Source organism: Polypterus senegalus, chromosome 1, assembly GCF_016835505.1.
Source record: "Polypterus senegalus isolate Bchr_013 chromosome 1, ASM1683550v1, whole genome shotgun sequence".
In the NCBI taxonomy this organism is placed as follows: domain Eukaryota; kingdom Metazoa; phylum Chordata; class Cladistia; order Polypteriformes; family Polypteridae; genus Polypterus; species Polypterus senegalus.
This window is the reverse complement of record NC_053154.1, coordinates 6,285,281-6,303,175: the sequence shown is the minus strand read 5'-3', so window position 1 is coordinate 6,303,175 and position 17,895 is coordinate 6,285,281. Positions and strand designations below refer to the sequence as shown.

General features: G+C 41.9%; 1 protein-coding gene across 2 annotated transcripts in view; it reads left to right on the top strand.

The window, feature by feature from the left end:
- The window catches only part of ehf (ets homologous factor), a 166,317-nt gene that overhangs the window by 56,581 nt on the left and 91,841 nt on the right, over nucleotides 1–17,895 (top strand). For both annotated transcript variants that reach the window (XM_039744072.1, XM_039744065.1), the window contains exon 2: nucleotides 4,504–4,586. The gene's annotated coding sequence lies outside the window, so the exon portion shown is untranslated. The remainder of the gene's footprint in view (nucleotides 1–4,503; nucleotides 4,587–17,895) is intronic.

Genomic DNA, 17,895 nt, shown 5'->3' with positions numbered 1-17,895 from the left:
GGTGCAAGATGAGGAAAATGATTCTATTATCTCAAGGAAACAATTAAAATAAAAATAACATTATTACATGTCATCTCTTGGCTTCCATATTGCCCATTTGCCACTTTTTTTTTTTTTTTTCCAGATTCTGGTGCTTCAGGAAATGGTGGGATATGAAGTCGTTGGTGATGTGCTGCAAATGTTATACGTTGGACCAGTTTGTTTCAGTTGGCGATTTTATTTATTTACTAGCTGAAATACCTGGTGTAGCCCGGAAGGAAAATAAAATGTTTTTTTTTTAATTGTTTGAGAAAAATATAATAAAAAAAACACAGAACCTTAAAAATAAAAATAAATGAACAAACAATGAAGACTCACTAATGTGCTTGTCTTGTTTACTGAAGTGCCTTGTTATATACAGTACAGCGCTTTTCCATCTTTAGCTGATATCTAAAAGTTCTTAGGAGTTCCTACACTTAAATACGCCACATAAAGTGGTCCACGTGAGACACAGGCCGTGATTCCAGTATTGTCAATGATCGTCCAAACGTTCAGAGTGTCAAGTGGACGATAACAGACATACAAGACCGAGTCTGCAGTTAGTCTCTTCCTATTGAAATTCTTTTAAAATCAATTAAAGGTTCAGTGTTTTACCTATATAAATAAATATCATAAGTTTAATATCATAGCTATATTTGGTCTATACTTTACCTTCAATTTTGATAACTTAATTAAATTAGTTTTTTGATTATGAACATACTTTTTTATGAACAAATTGTAACACCAACACGTTAGCTACAATGCTGCGAAACAAATGACATTTCCTTCATTAATGAACGAACAAAAATCACAAAGGCAGCCTCTGAATCCACAAAATAAATATAGGATGTTTATGGTCGATAAAAATAAAATTACTTACTTATTTTATATATAATATAATGGATAGCCTATTTTAATACAAAATATCATCACAGAATCGGTTCAAGGCAGTGTAAAAACAATAGGAAAAACGAAGCCTTTTTTAAGGTTTTTTGACATAAATTTTTGATTTGTGGTGTAGTAATAAGTTTTCACATGTAGAATTTTTGACAACATAAAAAAATGTCAATTAAATTAATATTGTTGTTAGATTGATTTAATTCTGTTACCACTACCACATTGTTACAATAAGAACAATGCAAGATGAAAATATAGTTAATAAAAACAAACATTAAACGACAAATAAATAACACTACGGATTTCTCATGATAAAACTGTCGGTTGCTTTTACAGAGCACACCAGCAACGTTCTGAGCATCAACTGGATGATAACATACATAAAGACATCAAGATTGTTACAGTCTGCTTTATATATAAGATATATATATATATATATAAATATATATACACATATATATGTACATATATACACACACATATTATCCAGCTGCAAATATGCAAACCATATCACAGACCTTCGCTTCCATATAAATATATATTTACCGCACACCGTCGTGTAAGACGCGCACCCTAATTTTTACAAAGAAAATCGGCAAAATCGTTTAGCCCATGTACGACGCGCATTGTGATTGTATGGGAAGTGTTTAAAGAGAAAGAGAGAGCGCAATCGAGAGTGAGAGAGAGAGAGAGAGAGAGAGAGAGAGAGATAGATAGAGTGTGAGCAAGAGAGAGAGAGAGAGAGAGAGAGAGAGAGAGAGTGTGAGCAAGAGAGAGAGAGAGAGAGAGCTAGAGAGAGAGAGAGTGAGCAAGAGAGAGAGAGAGAGAGAGAGAGCGAGAGCGAGAGCGAGAGAGAGAGATAGAGTGTGAGCAAGAAAGAGAAAGAGAGAGAGCGAGAAAGAGAGAGAGAGAGAGAGAGAGTGTGAGCAAGAGAGCGAGAGATAGAGTGTGAGCAAGAGAGAGAGAGAGAGAGAGAGAGCGAGCCCAAGCAGAAGAAGTAAACATTACAGAATTACATTTCCTCGTGTATGACGCGCACCTGATTTTCTAATGCTAATTTTCGGGAAAAAATGTGTAACGCGTAAATACGGTATTTCCATCCCATCCATCCAGTATCCAACCTGCTATATCCCAACTACTGGGTCGCGGGGGTCTGCTGGAGCCAATCCCAGCCAACACATGGTGCAAGGCAGGAAACAAACCCCGGGCAGGGCACTAGCCCACCACAGTATATATATATATACACATTGCGGCTTGAGTCATAAAGATAGAATGAGTCCCAAAAATAGTTAAGATGCCAACCCGGCCAACTCTATTTAATTTCAAAAGCAACAGGGCCGTGCGGTAGCGCTCAAACATGCTGGTATTCACCTCCAGTTCGCCCTCTGGTGGTCGTTCTGAGTATCAACTGGATGATGACATCCATACAAGAGTGCAAGATCACCCCCCACTCTACACAGAAAGGGGGTGGGTTAGGGTTGATTTCACCCTACATTATTTTTAGTCGACCAATGAGAAACATATCTACCAAGTTTCATGAAAATCACTCCAGTGATGCTGGAACATACATACACACACACACACACACACATACATTGACTTTTATATTTATTTATTTCCATGTCCTGTCAGTTTTTATTCTGCTTCTCTGTTTTGCATTCCTGGAGTGTTGACCCACCAGTGGGTGTTTCATGTTAATAATACGACTACAAGTTAACATCATTGTATTGCACTTTGCTTCTATGTGTGTCACCTCGTCAACACCGTGTGCCACATCATGGATTCTTTGCTTTATAAACCCCTGGCCACATTGGGTGCAACGTTCAAGATTATGGTTCCAACAGTCAAACAACTTCAGCAAGAGCCCTCCGGATGAATGCCTTTAGACCGTTGATTTACAAAAATTCTTGTTTTGGCTTTGGTGACAGTCTTGTCTAGAGGTCCCAGTTGAAATAACAAAAATGTTTGGCGATGTCCTTCATCACCAAATATGGCTCCTCCAAGTTGATAGGAAGAGCTCTACTCTTTACAGAAGAACGGAGTGAAGAGAAGGAGAGAGACACGTCTGCTGAACAATTTGTTGTCTGAAAGTCCTCAGTGGTGTTGTGTCAGAGAGAGGACATGCAGCCTCGTTCATAATGGCACTCAGTTTCTCCTCTTGTTCTTGTTTCTCTTCCACTCCTACCTCCAGAAGGTGCTTTTCGTAGTTGAGCCTACTTTTTTAAATAACTTGTTAATTCAGTGGTCATTGCCAGCCCCACACACCACCCTGGCCATCAAAGAGTTCAAGAACATTTAATGGATGCCACCACCCACATTAAAGGAGAGTATTCTCCTCAGACCAAAGAGCCTGCTCTGCCCTTTCTTCTCTAGTTTCTCTGTGTTCTGAGACCACCCCAGCCTGTCATTGATGTGGACCCCCAAGTACTTGTAAGAGCGGACCACCTCTACATCTTTGAATAATGAATAAACGTACAGTAGAGGCTCTATGGTTCCAACAAAAATCAATAACCATTTGCTTGGTTTTACTGCCCAAAGTTCTCCCCCTGACTCCTCTCCTTTGTCTCATCACCCTTACCTCCCATAAGTGGAGAATCATCTGAGAACATCCTCAAGTGACATGACCTGCTGTTATATTTCTAGTCTGAGGTGTGCAGAGTGAAGAGTAAAGCAGAAATGTCTGTTTCTTGTGGTGTTCCAGTGTTGCTCACATAGTCCTGGAGTCTCACAGATGGTGGTCTGCCTGACAGATAGTCCATCATCAGGACACCAGAGGCTCATCCACCTGCATATCTCTGAGTTTACCCTTTAATAGGGATGGCTGGATGGTATTGAAGGCACAGGAGAAATCAAAACACATCATGATCACAGTGCAGCTAGCTTTGTCCAGCCTTGTAGAGCAGACAGATAATTATGTCCTCCACCCCAATCTTTGTCTGATTGGCAAACTTCAGGGGGTCCAAGTGGTCTTCCACAAGAGGACTCCTTTCAAAGGTCTTCATGATGTGATACCTAAGTGCCACTGGTATGCACAGTTTACCATCATAAGAGTGACAGTATAATGGTCGGTGTATGAATTTATGGATTATCAGATGTTAGGAATAATCAGTGTGTGTGTGTGATGCTTTGTAAATAAATGTTTTCCTGGTTAATTCCCGAATGATGCAAATTACCTCCATTGTGAGGGAGCGACAGTTATAGCACTACGGCCATGTGTCACGATTCCCTGAGGGAGATCTGACTCACAGGATCTTCATTGTTGAGGACCCGAGTGGCTGGACTTGGTCAAGGGTTGGCCCACGTAACACTTGGGTGCGGCAGATAGAGGGTCATTTCTGGAGAGGGGGACTGGACTGGGGGTTACCAACCAGGATCCCATGCTGTTTCATCATGTGGTGGGATGTGGCAATGAACTGTAGCAGTGCATGCCCCCCATCCTGACCTGACCTGACCCAACGAGTGTGTTTTTTAGTATTAAACTCTTTGACAACAAGTCCCTGTCATTTTTAGTAAGGACTTCGACTCCACCTTTTGACTACATCTCATCTCCTGATCCTAATCATTCCATTTTCTCACTGTCTCTTGTAGGGTCAGCACAAGAACACGGTCTCACCTGACGGGGTGGAAGAGAAAATCAACAGGACCCGAGTGTTAACAGGAGCCTGTGAAAGGTAAGAAGGAGTCAAGGAGACATAAGGGGAGCGTGGTCTTGGTGGTGGACAACGATAAGGCCCAGAGGGGTATGGTGTTTGTTACTTTAGTTCACTTATGTCACACTGTGTCCGAATCATTCCATTAGACCCTTTTTTCTTCTCCTTATTTATCTTCCTTTGTTGAAGATCTGGAGTTATCTCATACTCTGGATTTGATTTCCCTCATAAGGATGATTGTAAAAGAACTAAACCCTTTAACAAAAATGTATTACTGCCATCCATACCACCTGCACTTCAGAACTGGTCATCCACCTGAAGTTATAATAATAATAATAATTCTTTGCATTTATATAGCTCTTTTCTCATTACTCAAAGCGCTCAGCAATTGCAGGTTAAGGGCCTCGCTCAAGGGCCCAACAGAGCAGAGCCCCTGTTGGCATTTACAGGATTCGAACCAGCAACCTTCTGATTGATCCCTAACCTCAGAGCCACCACTCTGCCTAAGTTAAGCAGGTTTGGGCCCAGCCAGTCCAGTACTTGGATGGGAGATCATCTAGAAAAAGCTTGGGTTGCTGCTGGAAGAGTTGTCAGTGAGGCCAGTAGGGGGCGCTTACCCTGTGGTCTGAATGTGGATCCCAATTTTGTAAAAATGGCGCCGTCCTTCAGAGGAGATATCCCTGGGTATCCTCAGGAAATAGCAGGGTGTATCTCAATGTCGTGGCTAAACTGCCCACCACAGCCTAGTCATTTTGCCCCCCTACTCACACCCTGTCTGTAATTGGCAATCTCTCTCACCACTTCACCACCTAACAGTTAATGTGTGGTGAGCGTACTGCTGCAAAAATGGCTGCCATCACATCATCTAAGTGAGATGTAAGAAATCAAGGCCCTCACTCTCTGTGGTCATTAAAGGTCTCTGGGCATCTCTTCAAAAAGTGTAGGGTGTAACCTAATGTCCTGATTAAAGTGCCCACCACAGCCTAGTCATTCAGGCCTCCTAATCATCCCCTGTGTCTAACTGGCTATCTGTCTCTCTCACCCCTTCACCACCTAACAGTCCATTTGTGGCAAGCCTACTGGCAGAAAAATGGCTGCCGTCAAATCATTTATGTGGACCCCGCAGATTAGTGGTGGTTGAAGTGGCTCCCCACTCACTACGTAAAGAGCAGAGTGTATCCCGATGTCCTGGCTACATTACCCACTACAGCCTAGTCATGCTGGCCCCCTAATCATCCCTTGTCTCTAATTGGCTATCTCTGTAACCACTTGACCACCTAACAGCTAATGTATGGTTAGCCTACTGTTGCAAAAATGGCTGCCATCGCGTCATCCAGGTGGGTGCTACACATTGGTGGCTCCTCACTTACTATGTAAAGTACATTGAGTAGTAAGAAAAGTGCTTTATAAATGTAAAGCTTATTATTATTATTATTATTATTATTATTATTATTATTATTATTATTTTGTGGATTAAAACCTGATATCATGCACTTGCCGCATCAACACATGCTGTTCAATGGCAGACCTGAGTGGGCGAGAAGGACCACAACATCTCACTAGGGTCTCCATGTACACTCAGGTACAGTTGCTGACCCATTGATTTCTCTGTAGTCTTGAACTAACTAACTGTCTCTCTCACCCCTTCACCACCTAACAGCTTGTGTGTGGCGGGCCTACCGGCACAAAAATGGCTGCCATCACATCCTCCAGGTGGACCCTGCACATTAGTGGTGGTTGAAGTGGCTCCCCACTTACTACATAAAGAGCAGAGTGTATCCCGATGTCCTGGCTACATTGCCCACCACAGCCTAGTCATGCTGGCCCCCTAATCATCCCTTGTCTCTACAGTAATTGGCTATCTCTGTAACCACTTCACCACCTAACAGCTAAAGTGTGGTTAGCCTACTGGTGCAAAAATGGCTGCCATCGCATCATCCAGGTGGGTGCCACACATTGGTGGCTCCTCATTCACTACATAAAGCACTTTCAGGACTAAGAAAAGTGCTTTGTAAATGTAAAGATGATTATTATTATTAGTATGGATTAAAACTTCATATCATGCACAGGCCACATCACCACATGCTGTTCAATGGCAGACCTAAGTGGACAAGAAGGACCACAACATCTCACTAGGGTCTCCATGTACACTCCAGTACAGGTGCTGACCCATTGATTACTCTGTAGACTTGATCTAACTTAATAAAGTATCTATCTATCTATCTATCTATCTATCTATCTATCTATCTATCTATCTATCTATTATATAGTGCCTTTCACATCTATCTATCTATCTATCTATCTATCTATCTATCTATCTATCTATCTATCTATCTATCTATCTATCTGTCTCTCTCACCCCTTCACCACCTAACAGCTCATTAATGTGGTGAGCCTTCTGGCACAAATATGGTTGCCATCACATCCTCCAGGTGGATGCTGCATGTTAGTGGTAGTTGAAGTGGCTCCCCACTCACTACTTTGAATAGTGAGGAAAGCCTTATAGAAATGTAAAGACATTATTATTATTATTATTATTATTATTATTATTATTATTATTATTATTATTATTATTATTATTATTCCATATTTAAGCTACAAATCAACATGTAGTGTGCACCAAACTGCAGAGTTACCATTTTGGTGCTTGAGGAAATGCTGACTTGATGTTGCTGAAGATGTTGTTCTTCAGATGTTACATTTTGGGCTAGTTTGTTGCTGTCGGTTATTTTTTGGGGTTTCTTTAATTCTACTGGTTTGTTTTTCATTCTTTGAACTTTCGCGTGTCCGGAAATATTCATTTCAGTGTCCATTCTTGTTAATAACTGAACTGCCAGTTAATGTCATTTTATTGTCATTTATTTCTAGCGTATTGTAGCGCCATTTTGTAGCTTTGACATTGTGTGCCACATTATGGATTCTTTTGGTCTCGAGCAGAGGAGACCTCATGGAGGCCTTAGTCACGTCTTTAACATTCTTCAAGGCATTGATAAAGTAGATCTAACAGAATTCTTACAATTTAATGGTGAGTCACGTCCTTAAGGGCAGGAGTGGCGATTAAGCATTTAAGATTGGAACCAGGAAGCACTTCTTTACGGAACAAGTTTTGGGAGTCTGGAGCAAACTGCTGGCACATAGAGTTGGAGTGGAAATTTGGACAACCGTTAAGAAAGGATCTGGGGTGAGATTTTTGGGAAGCTTAGCCATTACAACAACAACAACATCATTTATTTCTAGAGCACATCTTCATGCAAACGATGTAGCTCAAAGTGCTTTACATAATGAAGAAAGAGAAACAATGACAAAATAAATAAGAAAATAGGATTAGGGAACACTAATTAACATAGAGTAAAAGTAAGGTCCGATGGCCAGGGAGTCCAGAAAAAACAAAACAAATCTCCAGATGGCTGGAGAAAAAAATAAAATCTGCAGGGGTTCTGAGGCCACCAACGTACAGAGATAGAGGAGGAAAACTAGAAATGCTCAAGTCAAGTGTATTCACTGCACATTATCGTTATAGCGGTGCGCCGTTACTGGTTAATTAATAAAAGGAAAAAAAAACCTGTTAGAATCATGTGCAGAATCAGCGTCACGCCTGTCAAGTTACCATATTGAGGCCCTGAGCCCGCACCGTGCCCTCCGATATCTTACCAGGCCTCACCCTCTCTACCCAGCCAATCCAGTTTACGGACATTATACTACACCAGATCTCTGAACAGATGAAGGTATTCTTCAAACTGGAACAATTATCTTTTTTTTTTTTATTTTAAGTCTGATCATCTAAGAAGACAGAAAGCTTTTGTTGTGCCTGCATGACTCTGGTGAGATGCAAATATGAAAAACTGGTTTTTCCACCTGTGAGTTTCTCTCACCAGCGCTGCAGGCATTTTCATGTATTTTTATGTCTCTTTTTGAAGTAGCAAGCAAATGAAGTACAAGGAAGGGTTTCCTGCACATTTTTTTCCGGCTGTCATAATACCTGCGAGAGAATTCCAAGTGAACGGACTTCTAGTGAAAGCTGGTGGCTTAACCACCAAATGCAAAGAACGAGTTCTTAAGAACTCACTGAACACCTTTGGTGTCCCGATGACTCACGCGAGTTCCTGTTGTGTAACAAAAAGTTCTCTTAAGCTGATCTTCTCTTCCCAGGCTCAATGCAAATCAAATGACGGCAACTCAGGGCTTCGACTCACCTCATCAATAAATGCAGCTCTCTGGCTGCGTGGCTTTCTCAGGAGAATCAAGACGTGTAATGCAACGTTCTAATGACGGTCTTCGGACCCCTGCTATGCTTCTGTCTTGTGCTAAAATCATTTAAATTCATTTTGTTCCTCATCCGATCAGACCCAATGCCCCAGAATGACAGGATTCTGGACATTGTTGCAAATCTGACACTGAAAACAAGCATTCTGGGCCCTTTGCTAGCACAGTTAAAATTTGGCTCGGATGCATCCCATTCTATTGAGCATCACTAAGAGGTTTCCACATCTTGTTTGGGGTCCACCTGTGGTCAATTCATTTGATTGATTTGATTAGGAAAGGCACACACCACACACCTGTTTATAGAAGGTCCAACAGTTGAGTGAACACCATGAGGTCAAAGGAACTGCGTGAAGAGCTTCAAGACTGGATGGTGTTGAGGTTCTGATCTGAGGATGGCTGCTAAAGATCATGCAGAATTGACTTCAGAATTCTTACAAGGGAAGAAGTCTGGGATAAGCTGTCCAGCCGAACTGAGTGTCTGGGGGAGAAGGTCCATGATAAGAGAAATGACCAACAACCCTGAGCTAAAACCAAGCTATAATGTCAACGGGATTGTATTGAGACACAAATCTGGTGACAGAAGCCTACAAAGAAATGTCTGCAGCATTGAAGGATCCCAAGAGAGGAAGGGCCTCCATAACTCTTAAACAGAAGTTTTAAGCAACCAAAACTCTTCCTAAAGCTGGTTAACCAGCCAGACGTGGGAGAAAGGTTTGTGGTAAGAGATGTGACCAAGAACCCGATGGTCACTCAGGCTGAGCTCCATTGTACCTGTGTTGAGATGGTAGAACCTTCCAGATAGACAAACATCACTGCACCACTTCACTAATCAGGGCCAGAAAAAAAAAGCCTCTCGTCATTTAAAGCTCACCTTAAAGGCACCTAAACGACTCTCAAACTAAAAAAAAGCAAGACCCTCTGGTCTGAAGAGAACAGGATTAGGGTCACGTCTCGAGGAAACCACGCAAAGCCATCCCAATGGTGAACGCTGTGAGACTAGGCAGGGTTATGGAAAGCTGAATGGATCAAAGGACAGAGATGTCCGTATTGCAAGCCTTCTCCAAAGTGCTCTGAACCTCAGACTGGGCCCAAGGTTCACTTTATAACATCGCAAAGACCCTAAGAATAAAACAAAAGAGTGGGGAATGTCCTGGAGTGGCCCACTCAGAGCCCAGACTTGAACATCTGTGGAGAAATCTGAAAAGAGCCTGCCCACCAGCGATCTGCTGGATCTGCAAACCAGAATGGCAGGACATCCACAGATCCAGGTGGGTGACGTTTGTGATGTTCGCAGGCCCACCGCCAGGGGGGGGACAAATGGGACTCTGGTCCTGGGCCTTAACGGAAGGGGGCCCCTTCACGCTTGATTTTTTTTGTATACGTATTTGAAGGTTTTTGGCATGTGGGCACCCGGGGGAAGGCAGAGAGGCCTACACGTGCGCAGTTGTCTGGGGCCCAAATATTTGTGGCAGCGGGCCTGGTGTTCGACCCCAAGGAGTCTGGAATGGCTGATAATGAGCCTTCAAGTGAGAACTGAGGAAAGGGTCTGAAGACTCGTGTCCATGGGATTTTTCAGCTTTTTATTTTCAATACATTAGCAAACATTTGTAAAATCCTGTGTCCTATTTGCCAACCTGTAGTACTGACTGTTGTTTGATGGGCACAAAATGAAACCAATACGATGTTAGCACAAGCCTTCAACATAACAAAATGTGAAGAAGTGAAGGGGTCTGAAGACTTTCTGAATCCGCTCTACCTTCCTTAGAACGTTAACTCTCGTGTTGCAAATTTACAAAGCCACACCACTAATGACCTGCATTTATTGGCTCGTGAAAGCCCTGATTTACTGTGAACTTATTTGCATTTAGCCTGGGGAGAAGAAGACAAAATTAAAACATCTTATTTTCTGCAGTTGCAAAACAGGAACTTGAGTGAGTCATCAGGACGAGGTTGCAACAGAGCAGAATGTGCTCACATTGGTAATGCGCCATCTGTTAGAATGAAAAATCTGAAAATGCAATGCATTTTATTACAACATGCATTACAAAATTCATTCCAACAGATGGTGCACTGCAAACGTGATCGCTGCATATGTCCAACAGAGAGTAACTTCTGGAAGGTCAGAAATCTGCTGATCCAGCTTCATAAAAGGACAAGAATCTGTCAGAGGCAGTCAGTCCACTAGAGGGTGTCAAAGAGAAGGGTCAAAAATTAAAAAAAAAGAATTATATACATTATCAATGAAGGGTTAAGGACCAACAAAATTGGTCTTATTGGCCTATTCTGTTGCCCCCAACATTATATGCTGAAGCTGCAGTGTGGGAGCAACTTTCTTGAACCCGTGGCATCTCAGCATCTTATCTTGCATTCCCCCCCCCTTCTCAGTCTCAGCCTCGTAAGTCGGTATTTACTACATTAGTGTTCGCAATCTCCAAGATGACATATTTCGTCTATAAATTTGAACTTTATTGTGCACTCCATGGTGGCATGGTGGCGCAGTGGGTAGCGCTGTTGCCTCACAGTTAGGAGACCTGTGGGTTCGCTTCCCGGGTCCTCCCTGTGTGGAGTTTGCATGTTCTCCCCGTGTCTGCGTGGGTTTCCTCCCACAGTCCAAAGACATGCAGGTTAGGTGGATTGGTGATCCGAAATTGTCCCGTGTGTGTGTCCTGTGGTGGGCTGGCGCCCTGCCCGAGGTTTGTTCCTGCCTTGCGCCCTTTGCTGGCTGGGATTGGCTCCAGCAGTCCCCCGTGACCCTGCGTTAGAATATTTTTTTTTTGTATTTGAATTCCAGTTACGATTGTTTTCTAGGTTAGTATTTACATTCATTCACTATTTCTGACCTCCTGCCCCTAAACAGCAATGGGTGAACATCTAGATTTCTGTCTCTTAACATCAGATATCATTTCGTTGGTGTTTTTTACATTCAGAGGGAGAGAGTTTTTATTACGCCAGTTTACCACACAGACCACTTGATTTAGAGTCACGGGTGTCCAACTCCGGTCCTGGAGGGCCGCAGTGGCTGCAGGTTTTCATTTTGACCATCTTCTTCATTTTTTGACCAGTTTTCACTGCTAATTAACTCCTGTTCCCTTCATTTTAATAGCCCTCTTCTTAAGGATTCATTCAATGGCAGCCAAACAGAAATGAGGCATCAAAATGAGCCAACAAATGACCAGCTAAATCGGGGCTTCAGACTCCAACCAGTTTCACAATGAGAAGCTGATTCTTGCTGTTAATTAAACTCGTTATTTAATTCCATGGCTTGTTGCTTCTCTCATTCTGCCACAGCAGCCATTTCCAGAAGTGCTGATTTTTCTCTTTTTTCTAAGACCACCCTCACAATGTTTTGGTGAGCTGAGAGACCAGCCTGACTGAGACCGCCACCTTTCTTTATCTTCACATATTTTGTGATGGGCACAGGTGAGCTGGTCATATGGTTTCTTGTTTTGTGTCTCGTTAGTGTTTGGCTGCTAATTAAGAAAAAGGTAACGACTAAGGGGCCCGAGTCAAAGTAATTAAAATGAAGGCAAAAGAAGGTAATTAGGAGCAAAAACTGGTCAAAAAATGAAGAAGATGGTCAGAATGAAAACCTGCAGCCACAGAGTTCGACACCCGTGATTTAGACAGTGGCTTTCATCCTCCCCAGATACGTGTCCTATGAGTGTGTTGTCATCGTCCACCCATCCATTATCCAACCCTCTATATCTTAACTACAGGGTCACGGGGGTCTGCTGGAGCCAATCCCAGCCAACGCAGGGCACAAGGCAGGAAACAAACCCCGGGCATGGCGCCAGCCCACCGCAGTGTGGTGTCATCAGCGTACTTAATAATGGCGCACTGCTCATTGTTCTGATTTATATCACTTGTCTACAGAGTAAGTAGTGATAAGACATACCCCTGTGGACTTCCTGCGTTTGAATGAATGAATTTTGAAAAAGCGTCCCGTACCTTGAGTGTCTGTGAACAAATTAAAAAGTCCCAAATCCACAATGGGATAAATGGGTTTGCTGTGTATACTCACGTTTAAATTCCCCTTGCAGATAAGTCGGGGCTCGCTTTTATCATATAATTTCTGGTATTTTATAATGTCGGCCGTATGAGTCAAATGTGGAAAGCACACGCTATTGATCCAAGAGATGATGATATGCTAACGGCCGCCTGAGAGAGTAACCGCGGAGCACACGCCCTTTTGTTTGCTATGTCTTGTGCATACGTGACCACACGGTAATACCTGAACTATTACGAAGTGACACTGTTTTGTATTTTTTGTCTGTGGTGGGCTGGCGCCCGGCCCGAGGTTTGTTTCCTGCCTTGCGCCCTATGTTGGCTGGGATTGGCTCCAGCAGACCCCTGTGACCCTGTAGTTAGGGTATAGCGGGTTGGATAATGGATGGATGTATTTTTAGTGTCTCACCCCTTCATACACCTTTATCGTAAGAGCATCCCTTATCTGCGATGGAGCGTTCCATCAGAAGAAAATATGAAGCCGGTTTTAAATGAAAAGTCATTGAAGTGGCAATAGAAATTGGCAACTGCACTGCTGCAAGAAATTTCGATCCGTCTGAGAAGCCGATGAGAGATTGCAGGAGGCAAGATACTGTCGCATGTAAGTCGGGGTCTGATTTTGTGATTGATTTTTCGGATTTCAAGACTCGACTTATACGCGAGTATATACGGTACATTTATACTGTTCACTTTCCCATTCAGCATGTGAGGCTGGATGGTATTGAACGCTGAAGGAAAATCCAAAAATGCTGCTCTGACATATGAACCAGGCTGATCAGGAGAAAAGTGTACTGTAGATCTGATGTAAGATAACAAGCAGAGCATCTTCAACTCTTCTGTTTGCACAGTTAGCAAATTGGTGGTCATCTTGGAAAGACTTTTGTCATTAAAATGTTTTCCACCAAATGTTATGAGGAGTCAGGCAAGCTGATCCCTTTTATTGGCTAACTAAAAACATTACAATATGCAAGGCTTATTGTAGGCAAGATGTGAAGATGCCTCGAAAGCTTGCATATCGTAATCTTTTTAGTTAGCCAATAAAAGGGGTCAACTTGCCTGACTCCTCATAACATTTATAACGGTTAACACGGTACAACGCCCTAGTATTTCACGAAATGTTTAGAGCCTTTCATTGGAATAGAGGTGAATGCCCCTGGACTGTAGTCATTCAGACAGCTTGGCCTGGAAACTGGACTGTGCATTGTGTCCACAGATCAGAGACCAGTTAAGAAAGAAATGAAAAACTGGAGAGAGCTGCTTCAAGCAGGATGGTAAGAGCCGACCTGATAGGCCGTCTGGCCCCGCTGCCCTGTTTGTTTTAACCCTTTCTCCATTTCACAGCAGGATTCCTGGTGTTTTTATAAAGCACCTCCTTTACATCTGCATTTTGGGGGCTGAAATCGCTTGTTTCCAAAAAATAAAATTATTAAGTTCATCTGCTAAAAGCTTCTAGTCTTTGTCAAATGGAAAGTTCACATTCTTTTTAGAACCCAGTCCTGTGATTGATTGTAGGCCTTTCCAAACCTGCTTGGGATTGTTTTCATTAAACCATCTCTTGATTTTTTTCCCGTTCATCTTTTTATTTTAATTTATTAACCTGTAAAATTCATTTTTCTTGATGTTGTTTTTTTTATTTTCTCATATACAAAGTATAAGGAAAGTATTGTAATCGACCAAAAATTCGGAGTAGAGATTTTGATGAATCTCGACGTTTTTGACCTCTCTGACTTTATCAATTACAAAGTATATGAAAAGTATTGGAATCCTTTTAAAAATTCGGTGTTGAGATTTTGATGAATCTCGACATTTTAGACCTCCATGACGTTCTTGTATATGAAGTACAGGGAAAGTATTGTAATGGGCCAAAAATTTGATGTTGAGATTTTGATAAATCTTGAAGTTTTAGACCTCTGTGACTTTATCAATTACAAAGTATATGAAAAGTATTGGAATCCTCCAAAAATTGAGTGTGGAGATTTTTGATGAATCTCAGCATTTTAGACCTCCCTAACATTCTTGTATACGAAGTATAGGAAAAGTATTGTAATAGACCAAAAATTTGGTGTTCAGATTTTGATGAATCTCGACATTTTAGACATCCCTGACTTTCTCGTATATGAAGTATAGGGAAAATATTGGAATCGACCAAAAATTCGGTGTCGAGATTTTGATGAATGTCGACGTTTTAGACCTCCCTGACTTTCTCGTATACGAAGTATAGGGAAAGTATTGTAATCGTCCAAAATTTTGATGTTAAGATTTTGACTAATTTCAATGTTTAAGACCTCCCCGAGTCGAAAAACACCATTTTTGGAATTATGTCTCTTTGTGTGTGTGTGTGTGTGTAAACACAACAACCTGGGTACTTGTTCACTTTGGTCAACCACATTTTGCTGACAAGTATTAGGTACAAAACATAGATTTCTATCAACTTTTGTGCTATTTCCGCTAACCGGAAGTGGTACTTTATCTTTAATTCATGCAGCTGCAGAGTCCAATTTATTCAACTTTACTTTTATAATAATTGTTCAATATATTATGAATTTGATTTGATTTGATGTACATAATATAAAAATATAATCACTGTCTTACGGTTTACTCCTCAGATATCCATCCCCATACCTGAGGATACGAGAAAGTCGAGGGGAGAGCGCTCCCGATTTTTCCAATAGTAAACCTCTGTAATGATCCATGGCTTGCTGTTTGGGTCGACCATGACAGTATTTTTCCTTAATGGTCACAGATCCACAGAATTTCACGTATCCACCTACAGTGTAAGTGGCCTTATTGGGTGATTGTGAGATGTCAGTATAGGAGAAGCATTCCTGCAATTCCACTGCACTGTCCTGACACCAGTTTGGTGTTTATCATATGGCTGGTTTTTCTTGTTTCAGTTTCTGTTTGTACCTCTGTATCAGGTGAATAACAACAAGGTGGTCAGACACACCCAGGGCTGCTTCTACAATGCGTTATGTAGGCACCAGTGACGTTTCCTTAACACTTGTCTAGTATTTTGTCCACTTTAGTACTAATATTCACATACTGAAGGTCATGTGCTAATGCTGGTTCCAGATTACATAAATAAAAATCACCCGTCACAAGTTTGAAAGAGCCAGGTGATTGGATTTCTAGTTTCTGAACGATTTCAAAAATCGTTTCAGGTTTAGCTCCCACATCAGCATGCAGCGATATGTAAATTACTGTCACAAATAATTGACTAAACTCTCGTGTTAGATTGTATGGGCCAAGTCCAATGGTGAGTAGTTCAGTATTTGCCGTGCAGATGCTCTCTTTTTCAGTGATATTCTTGCACCACCTTTTGTTAATGTAAAGGCTGACCCCACCACCCGTCTGAGTACCAGAAGCTGGGGTTCTGTCTTTCTATACACAAACAAATCCATCCATTTCAACAGCTGTATCTGAGTCAGTATACTTTGTGATCGATGGCCGGGACGCCCTGAGGATGGAAGGATGGGGAGAGGCAACAACTTTTGGACATTGCTTCCTCCAAAACACTAGATGGCAGCTCACCTGGAATGTAACGGTGCCCCATATTCCTGCAGGGCATCCTGGGACTTGAAGTGTGTTTTCTCAGCCATGTTGGGTACCATGGGTGCCACCAGGAGGAGCTGTAACAGGACCAAAGGAGCCATGCCTCATTCATAGAGGATGGGAGCTCCGTTGTACTTCAGGGCTGAAAAAACGCCAGCTCTCCACCTGACCCAAAAGTGCTAGAAAGTCATGTGGATGGATGGGCAGAAGCAATTCCGGGCCAAGGACTATATAAAGGACTGTTGGAGACCCAGCAAGCGAGCTGAAGTTGGGAGGTAGAAGACAGAGCTTGCTGGGAGGTGTGAAGGAGTGAATAGTGTTAATTTATTATTTATTTGTATTCTTCTTATTTTTACTGTATTGCCTGTTTAGTGGTGGCTGTGGTGCTTAAGGCACTATTCTGAGAAGAAAATTATTGAAAGTCTTCTGGGTGTTTTTACTTTGTGTCCTGAGCATCGGTCTGTTGGGTTTAAGGGGCAACAGTGACCCCTGGTGCTCAGAACTTAAACAAGGTCTCAGTAAAGCACATCAGACAGCTTTCTCGTTATTTGTAAGGTGTCCCTCAGATGTTCTCAGCTCATCCAGTTTATTCCATAAGGGCCGTGCATTGCTCATGATGATAGTTGGAAAAGGTGTTTCAAAACGTCTCCGTCTTTCGTCACTTTCTGGGTTTCAAGGTTTTTAATTCATTCAATACATTAATTGTACATGGAGAGTAACTGGTAGCTGGTCTGAGTGATGGCAGTGTGTCCTGGCAGTAAATGAACAGTGCCGGCCGCACACCTAGGCAGGTACAACATAACTGTCTCAATGGATTACAAAGGCGATAACGATCAAAAGTAAAAAAAACTTTCACAAATGATATAAAGCATTTTATAGAAAAAATTACTTACAAATCTATTAAGCAAAGAGCACAGTAAAGCACAAGTAAAACACAATTAAACACTCAACTCCCTTCTTCTTTCGAAATGAACCACCAGGAACTATAGAAGGGCCTCCAATAAACAGCATGGAGGGCAGTTCCTGGTGGTGATTGCCAGGTGGCCCCGCCTCCTGGGGAACTACCCGCCAAACACATGGGACATAATTTAGGCTTTAAGAAAAAGATAGATAGATAGATAGATAGATAGATAGATAGATAGATAGATAGATAGATAGATAGATAGATAGATAGATAGATAGATAGATAGATAGATAGATAGATAGATAGATAGATAGATAGATAGATAGATAGATAGATAGATAGATAGATACTTTATTTCCCAAGGGGAAATTCACAAAATCCAGCAGCAGTATACTGATACAAAAAACAATATTAAATTAAAGAGTGATAACAATGCAGGTATAACAGACAATAACTTTGTATAATGTTAACGTTTACCCCCCCGAGTCGCATAGTGTGGGGTCTCCTCAGTCTGTCAGTGGAGCAGGACGGTGACAGCAGTCTGTCTGTCGCTGAAGCTGCTCCTCTGTCTGGAGATGATCCTGTTCAGTGGATGCAGTGGATTCT